Here is a 9,331-nt window from a genome sequence, read left to right as displayed (position 1 = left end):
AATTTACCCCGCACCGAGTGATTTTTGGTCACGAGATGATGACTCGTGGATCTGATCATATTTTTGAGAGAGAAGAAAATCTCAACGGACAGGAATGGATGAACAGAATGAAGGGAGTGAGCAGGAAACTATGGGATTTGGTGAGAGAGAAACTGAGAAAGATTCACGAGAGTAAAAAAAAAAGAAAAGGCAGTACGATTTACACCACAAACGGTACTCACCCACGTTTGATGTCGGACAGCGCGTATTCAAACGCACATTCCTTCGGCGGGCAATAATTTCAATGCGAAGATCGATCCTCCATACACTCTGTGCATCATCATCGCCAGGAGAGGTACAAGCTCGTATGAGGTGTCCGACATGAAGGGAAAATCTCTCGGCATATTTTCTGCTGCAGATTTAAAAGCGTAGAATGCTAAAAAAATAAACAGTCTTCAATTCAAAGGTTTCCGTCATTAAGAAAAGGATGGGCAGATTGTGTGAAGATTAAGTGCCATTAAAATTTACGTTTGGCACTCCTATTGGATCTCATTTGCATCGTCATCGCGAAGATAGCACAGAACATCGCAAGTGCATAGCATACAGCATCCTATAGGAAAACAAAACAAAATATTTGAAGGCGATCCTGGCAACTTCACGATGGGACGGATGACGAATCTTGTCAGCGATGATGTCGGTAGAGCTGGCGGGAGCAACGATGTACGAAAAGTAATTTCAATCTCACTCAGAGGAAACGAGCGAACGTAAAAGGTATCACCACACAGGGATAATAAATGAAACGCGTGTACTTAGATTGGTTGTTTAAGTTCAAGTGTGTAATTCGTATAGTATGGGTACATTTATTGGTGGGAAAAGTTTGTAGTAACGTTTGGTAACGTCTGGGGGTGTCCAAAAGTTTTATTGGTTGAGTGTTGTAGCGAGTTACCCAACATGCCGGCCAGCATTGAAAGGCACTTTCAAACAAATCACCAAGCTTCTCCTTGCTCAGTGGGTGGTGATGCTGATGCCGTAACTGCAGGGTTGTTGTGATGACCGCGTTGTTCAATTGGTAGTGGGCAAATTTCGGTAATTACCCGCCTGTAACTTCCGTTTGCAGTCCTTACATAGACCACACTAACGTGTCCATCAGGGCTGAGAAACACCTTCTCGACTCGACCAAGAATCCAGCGCATTGGTGGAACGTTGTCCTGTTTCAACAGAACCCAACCTCGATGTTTGGTATGACAGTCGGCCACTTCTTTCGATTCTATAATCACGTGACCAAGCTTTCCAGAAATGTTGAAGCCGTTGTTGCATTTTCTGGAATGAATTGAGACGATTAATAGGGATGTCACAAAGATCCGGCTATGGGAGAGAATATAAAGGTTCTCCCACAAGAAAATGCCCAGGAGTGAGCGCAATGACATCTGCTGGATCTGATGAGAGCGGGGATAGTGGACGGGAGTACATGATTCCCTCGATTTGAATTATTAGCGTGTTGAAATCTTCAATCGTGAGTAATGTGTCCTTCATCACCCGGTAGAGATGGTAACTCCGCTAGCGAATGACGGATCTCAGTAGTAGCATGTCTGTAATAATATACGTACATGGAACTATTGAGAACCAGAGCTACAGGTCCAAAGCCCTTGTAAAGGAGGATGGTTGTGATGATCTGGGCCGCGGTCACCACGTAAAGCAAGATAGGTCATAACCCCAATTCCAAGGCGTGAAGCGACCCGTGCCGAGGGATGAGTGATCGAGGGGGTGAAAAAGATGCTCGATCGTTAACGGAGCCTGTGGGGTACCTGTGCAACCCCCACAGTAAGCGTCCCTTACCACGCTAATGCGGAGCTCTGGCGTGGCGGACATTTATTCTCGCGCTACTCGTGGGTTCAAACATGGAGATAAACAAAAACAAAAATAAACAAACAGAGGTGCCAAATCCCTTTGCTAGAGGTGGTTTGGCGAAGTCTCCCCCCGTGGGGAGAGTAGTGGAGCGACGAGTGCTGCATCTGATAGCACCAGTGATATTGTACAACAGTGGACTTAATGTTGATCCTTGCGCTAACCCGAAATGGCTTTGTCTGTAGAATTTTTCTAACCCGTCGAGGAAAAAGTATAAGTTTTTATGTGACAATAGAGTGTACAAAAACATATTTAGTGACCGCGGAATGCCATAGCCATTTAATTTAACGCATAATCTGTCTATCAGAACAGAATCATATGCTCCTTGTACATCTAGAAGAACAGCTACTAGTTCTTGCTTATTTTCAAACGTAATTTGTATATCAGTTGCCAGCAAAGAAACACAATCTCTAGTACTGCGTTCTTGGCGAAACCCGTATTGCGTATTCGAGAGAATGTTATTTTTTTCCGCCCAGACATGCAGTATATTGAGGATTATTTTTTCACAAGCCTTTCTGGGATAGCAGCCGACTTATCGGACGATAGGATTCAGGTTCCGAACGTTTCTTGTTTGGTTTGAGAATCGAGACTACTTTTATTTCGCACCACGTTTCAGGAATCACATTATTTTGCATGAACCAATTAAATTGATCAACCATCAGTTCCTTAGCGGATTGCGGTAGCTTTTTCAGAAGATCAAATTTTATAAGCAAGAAAGTTTTCAGTGATGCCTACTGACCTAAAATTTATATATTCTTCAGATCTTTCCCGTCTCAATTTAGAACATTCATCGTCCCACCAAGGGGTTGGTGGTTTTTTCAGGACGTTAGGATTTGGTAATGGTTTTGTCTGGCAAGCTTTAGCTATATCAAGTATTTTTGACATAAGAAAGTCATACTGTTTAAGCGGATCCAATGACCAATCAACATTTTGCATGACTTCTCCCATCTTCTCCGAGTATGCAACCCACTCTATATTCTTGCACAAATCGAACGGAAGCTGCACCGTTCTATTCTCGTGAAACTGTAGGGTAACTGTAATTGGCAGATGATCACTGCCAGCAGGATCTTGAATTACAGTCCAAGAAGAATTCAAAGACAGAGACGCAGAACAGAGCGACAAATCGATTCGTGTGTTACGAAACGGTGGCGCTGCTATTCTCGTTACTTCCCCTGTGTTCAAGACACATAGTTGGAATTCTTCGCATAGATCGTACAACATTTCAGCTCTTGAATCGTTTGTATCTGCTCCCCAAGCGCATCCATATGCATTAAAATCGCCTAAAATCAAAACAGGTGGAGGGAGTAGAGAAAACAACCGTCTTAATAAGTTTTTGTGTAGCGGGGCTGATGGGGCAATGTAGATTGACATCATCGATATTTGTATATTGTTAACTCTAACGCTACACGCGATCGCTTCGATAGGGGAGAGATTTGGTAATACAATTTGCCGATACTCTAGCTTAGAAGACAGCCCTAACATCACTCCACCATAGCCGTCCTCGCGATCACTTCTTAATAGACGGTATTCTGGAATTATAAGTTCGTTATTCGGTCGTAGCTAAAGCATTTTGCTTCGACAGAGAAAATTTCTAGTTATCTATTTTGGATATGATGGTTTTACAATTCCATTGTAGTATATGGAAGCTGTTGGTTGCTTTCTGTTTAATCGTCATTTTGAACTAGACAGGAGAGGAGGGGCAGCTTTTCAATGAGTTTCTTCAAGATATTGTTGAACAGAGGAATAAGATTACGGAATAAGGCCAACCATGGCACGCTTATTTGAAAACTTTCTGCTATCAAATCTAGAAGAAGAACTGACAGTAATTTTATCTAGTGGAGTGGCGGCATTTGTTGGTGTATTGTTTGAGGTCTTTTTGTTCGGTAATTTAGGAAACTCTTGCCAATCGTTCAATTTAGGAGGGGAGGGAGGGCTCCTCGGCTCATGGGTTTCTTAGTATTCTGTATTGATTCTTTTGATAACCGCTTTGTCTTCAACCCCACGTTGCCGTTACTTATCAGCCTTCTGCGTCTTTTCTGATGCAGTTTGTAACTACAATGGGCTTCATTATCACCATCAGAATCCACCTCTGATAAAGCATAGTAATAATTAGAACCCAGTCCATCTGATGGCTCCAAAGATTTAACGATTTGGGAATAAAACGCCTGCGACTTTCTAACAATTCTCGAGCGGAGTCTTTTTTCGTGTTCCTTGTACACAGGGCACGATTTAACATCGGGGTGATTACCTTTACAGAAGATAGCCATTTTGAATCTCACATGATTCTTCCGCGTGGTCAGCGCCACATTTACTACATCGTGGTTTGTTGTTGCACATCTTTTCCGTATGTCCATATCTTTGGCAATTACGGCAGATCATTAGTTTGGGAGTATAAAAGCGAACAGGGATTAAGACATGGTCGATTTCTAGAAATAAGGGCAGCATGTTACCTTCAAATGTAACTTTAACTAGGCGAGAATGGGCATATTTTTTCGCGGGACTGTCTGTCGTGTTTTTACTAAGCGCTGGCACTCTAGAACTTTTATGGACTTGATTCTTTTGTCCTTAAACTTTCCACATCCATGGGACGTAGCGCTCGCAAAATCGATTTCTGCTTCTTCGATCACCCCATCTATTTCCACATCTACACTAGGAATATACACGCGGAATAGTTTACATAGCAGATCATTTTTCACTGCCAGGTTAGCTTCGTTGCGGTCAGCAAACGTCACACGTATTTTACTAGAATTGACCTTCTCAATTAGTTTCACCGATTTAAAACAATTGTGGAGCTCTGCTGACACAAAAAGGGCATTGATGGGCTTTTGAATCTGACGAATGTAAATCACGAAAGGGGACTGTGCTGAAAGGGGATACACTCTGGTTCTATTCGGATTTGGTGACGCTGTAAGACTTTCGATATTGTTTTCAGATTCAATGTCGGCATAGCCGTCTCCCGGCAGATCCATGTCCACGTTTAAAGGAATTGGGGAGTCTTGTGAACAACCGCTTTCGGGGTTCATATTGTAGTAGCGAAAAACTGAAAAGTGTGCCTTCTTAGGAACTTGATACCGCTTGGATCGAACAATCGAAAACACAATAGCAGAAATATACTTAGCTTTGTTACGACGGAAACAATGGCCTGTGGTGAATAAACAACACTATCACTTGGAGCTAATCACTTCATCGACTTTACCCGATGACGGTTAATCTCTAACTGAATGTTATCAGATTGTAGTAGTAGAGTGAACGATCATCTCCGACAAAAGAAACGTTTCAGGTGTGAAATATATCACGCACCGTAAGCAAGCGCGAATTCGTACTTTTGTAAAGATTTCTACAATTATTGTTTTTTTTTACCATGGTAATACTATGCATGAAAACAAAATTAAGAAAATATATGAAAAATGCATGCAATTTTAATTTGTTATAGTTAAATTCATTAGTGTAAGTTTAATAATAAATAATTTGTGCATAAATTTTCAATTCGTTTCTCTTCAATGTTGATTTATTAAAGCGGTGTTATGAGTTCGTTGGAGACCGGAATCGAAAGATATTGATGGTCAGTAAGGGATTGTCCTAGAAACAGCGCGGAGTTGAGGAACCAACGGTGAAGCTCTATGACCCCGACTCATATTAGCACTGCTTGAAATGCTTCATTTTACACCGCTTATATCTGGATTTCTGATAATTCGACACGATTCATGAATTTAAAAAATGGTTCAGAGGTACGCGGCGTTGTTTCAATTTTTCTTGTGTATTTGTTTGCATTAAAAAATATTAGCTTCACTAATATTTTTTACCCGAGCAGGGGGAGAGTGTAACCAGTGTATTTGTTTCTGTCCAAGATTTGTGAGATTGTCGCGATTAGTTTATCGAGTGTGAATATGTTAGGAAAGTGTCTGTGATTTGTCTAAAAGTGGAACACCTTCAGAAGGCCTATGAACGCAGCCAGGAGTACTCACCAGTTTCCAGTACCCAGTACTAGGAGCCAAGATCGACAAACGGGCGGCCATTGGGGGTGGCGATAACGATTCCAATGGTAGCGGGTTTCTGAGACGACCTAAAAGGTCAACGGTCGAAGGCAAGAGGTCAGACTCGAACAGTTGTGAAAGTTGAAGTTATAAAAAGTGAAGTTGGAAAGTTTAAAAGTTTTAAAGAAGGAGAAACAAAGATAAAGTGGATTGCTGAGAGAAGAATCTAGACTTCCAGGTAATTGACCGTAATCCTTCAACACAATTTAAGCTTCGACCGTTCCCCAAGCCAAATCGCCATTTTGACATCCCCCATTGTGTTCGCAGGACCCCGTGGTTTATACCTTGAAGCCGTAGTTAATACCTTGAAGCCGTGGTTTGTAATTCGAAGCCGTCGTTTGATAATACCTTTGAGGCCTAGTGAAACCCTACCGTGTCCGCTCGTCGATTAACTATGCCAGAAACCGGGCATAACCGACGAAACGAACCCATCGTCGAAGCTCGAGTCCGTCAACATACTCGAGGGCCGGGTAGAGGACCAGTAGCGAGAAACATAGCCGTACCAAAGCCGTGTGGAGTTGCGGAGTCGGAGGACGAAAACCAGCGGTATTGGTGGTGGAGTGGATGGACAGCGATCGAGAGTGAATAAGGGGCTCCGAAGAAGAGAAGAAAGAGAAGTGCTAAGGTAGGAGGTAGCCAGTAAGAAAATGGGAAAGGAAGGAATAAAAGTATCGACAGAATCGAATAAACGAGGTGTTTGCTTGAAGATACTTACCAGGTGATTTCTTGACCGCGATTGGCCACAAGCGTATGCCGACCCTGAGGCATTGGGAAAGGGAATTTCACATTTGCTAGGCAGTAGCGATACGCGAGTTACAGACAAAATACTACTAAAGCCTTATTACTAAATACTATGATAAAGAAAATAAAATGGAGAAAAACCCCCGTCGGGATGCTTTTGGGCATGTAGCACGCAGGAGAGACTCGCTAGAGCAGTGGTTTTTAACCTTTTTCTTCCATGTACCCCTTTCTGAATATTCATCCCCATAATGTACCCCTTTCTGAAAATTGCTTGCCGTCATTACCCTGTCAGCAAAAATTATTTTCAATTGGATATGAATCATAATTTTCCAAGAAGAAACCTGTTCCTGAACACTCTCAGTAAGCATCTTAATTCTTGATGCACTCAAATAATATGTAAAGACAAATATCAAACAGGAATGATAGGATAACAAGTTGAAATTTACCCTACATAATTCACCCCCTATATTAGTTAAATTCACCCCTGGGGGTGAATTCACCCCCGGTTGAAAACCACTGCGCTAGAGTGATCAGTATCAGATCGATTTTTCGGGAAAGCGTTGTTCTCTCTAGAGGTATGCAATCGAGCAAAATATTCTTGTGGAACATGACTAATAAGTGGTTTCCAGAAAACAATCTAATTCTACCACGGATTGTATCAAATACCCGGATTGTTCGGTCGCTATACATAAATAGCACTGGTTTACGAAAAAAAATCTTTCCTATGTTTTATAAATTTACCACTCACAAACCCCGTATGATCAGAATCAGGAAATTCAAAAAATGCAATAAAAGACTGATGAAACGCATGTCAAATTTGACTTTAAATAGCTTTATGTTGCCAAAGATCACTGAGATATTCCCAAGGAGTATAAAATTGTTGTTGCAGACAAGTTTGCCGGAAAAAGTGTATTATCTGGTAGTAAATTTGCAGTTATGGCCGCGAAAATCCGATTTTCGTCACAACCAACAATATGAACCGAGTTATACATCAACGATGGTCTGAAAAGCGGCTAATTAGGTCTCACCGGAGTCCTCCCAAGTTTTTGCCAGATTTGGCGAGCAGCCACTACAGTAGGAATACGTAATAGCTGTACCGGGATAATGGCGTCAACGTTCGTGACAATGGGTTGAACTCCCCAAACTGCCCGGAATTCCGCACAATCGAAGTATATAGGAATTCCACCTCTATAAATATATAGAATGAAAATATGATTAAGGATGCTATTTTAATGACTAGATTCTGGGAAAAAGCATCCGGTGATGTTGACCAGCAGCTTGTGCAGAAATTAAAGACAGGTATCATGCCCAAAGTTCAAATTTTCAGTCGTGAGGAAATAAAAACCGCAAAAATCCACAATGTATCTTTAAATTACAATAAATACGCATCATTTTCTTCTAAGGGGCCATCCATATACCACATGGACAATTTGGGGGAGGGTAGGGGGTTACGAAAAAGTCCACGCTTGTCTATGAAGAGGGGAGTGGGGGTATAGAAATAGTCCACGTGGACTCATACTTATATTTTTTTCTTAATGAGGTTATAAAACATGAGGTTTGTGTCATCATAGGCTTAAGCGTTCGATGTTTCCCTTCAAATCATTCCAAAACTGTGCAACACTTAAATAGTCCCTAAATGAATGGCATGTCCGTGTCGTCATGAAATCGGTGAAAATCAACACCGAGCAAAATGCTCTTAAAAATGTTTACTTACTTGCAGAAAAGTGTCTTTTAGGCGTACAATTTCTAACGTTTGTAATTTTTACAAATGTCACAGAAAACCTACAAAGTTTAAAATATTGTTTAATTCGATTTTTCAAGTTATAGCAAGTATCAAATGATATTACTTGACAAAAACCTTGGGAAAGTTCACGTGGATACTGTGAAAAGGGGGGTAGGGGTACATGAAATGACTACGCTTGTCCATGTAGGGGGATGAGGGGGTCAAAAGCAAAGGTTTTTTGGTCCACGTGGTGTATGAATGACCCTTAATAACATTTTATGCTAAATCATACTTCTAATTAAAAGCGTGGCGATTTCAAATTGGGTTTGCTTATTGCTGGATACATAATTTAAATGATAAAAAAATGTTTTAAAAAAATTCCGGTCAGCTCATACGAAAACACAAATTTATTTATTTATAACAAAAATCCATGCATCAATAGTCCACATCTTACACAGTTGCGTTTCGGCTTCGCCTCATCTGAAACCGACACTAACTTTTTGTCGGAATAGATTAGCGCCGGCTTGACGCAAATCCCTTAAAACTAATGGCGTTTTCGTTTTTTCTTGGTGCTACACCACTGTAGTGCAAAACACTTTGTGTTTCAATCGAACGACTGATCAAACGTGATGTCCCGTCCGAGCAGAAGTTCTGTTTATGCCGATGAGACACAGTGAAGCCGAAACTTGTCTTGGCTTAGCAGGCCTATGCGAAAGCACTATGCTATATTTCACTCCAAGGAGGAAAATTTGGTAAACAACAAAATTTTTCACTAGGGTGAAAATATAGCATAATGGTCCACATGTTGTTTGGTATTGTAAAATGATCAATTTTATTAACCTTAAAAAATCATATTGAAAAAAAGTTGAAGATTATTATGCGCTAAAGACCACGAGAATTGTTTTTCTTCTAGATCTAGGAAAAAATTGGCCAAATCTGTTCCGCACAA

The sequence above is a fragment of the Topomyia yanbarensis genome, chromosome 1 (genome assembly GCF_030247195.1).
Source record: "Topomyia yanbarensis strain Yona2022 chromosome 1, ASM3024719v1, whole genome shotgun sequence".
Taxonomy (NCBI): domain Eukaryota; kingdom Metazoa; phylum Arthropoda; class Insecta; order Diptera; family Culicidae; genus Topomyia; species Topomyia yanbarensis.
Note: the sequence above shows the minus strand (reverse complement) of the source record.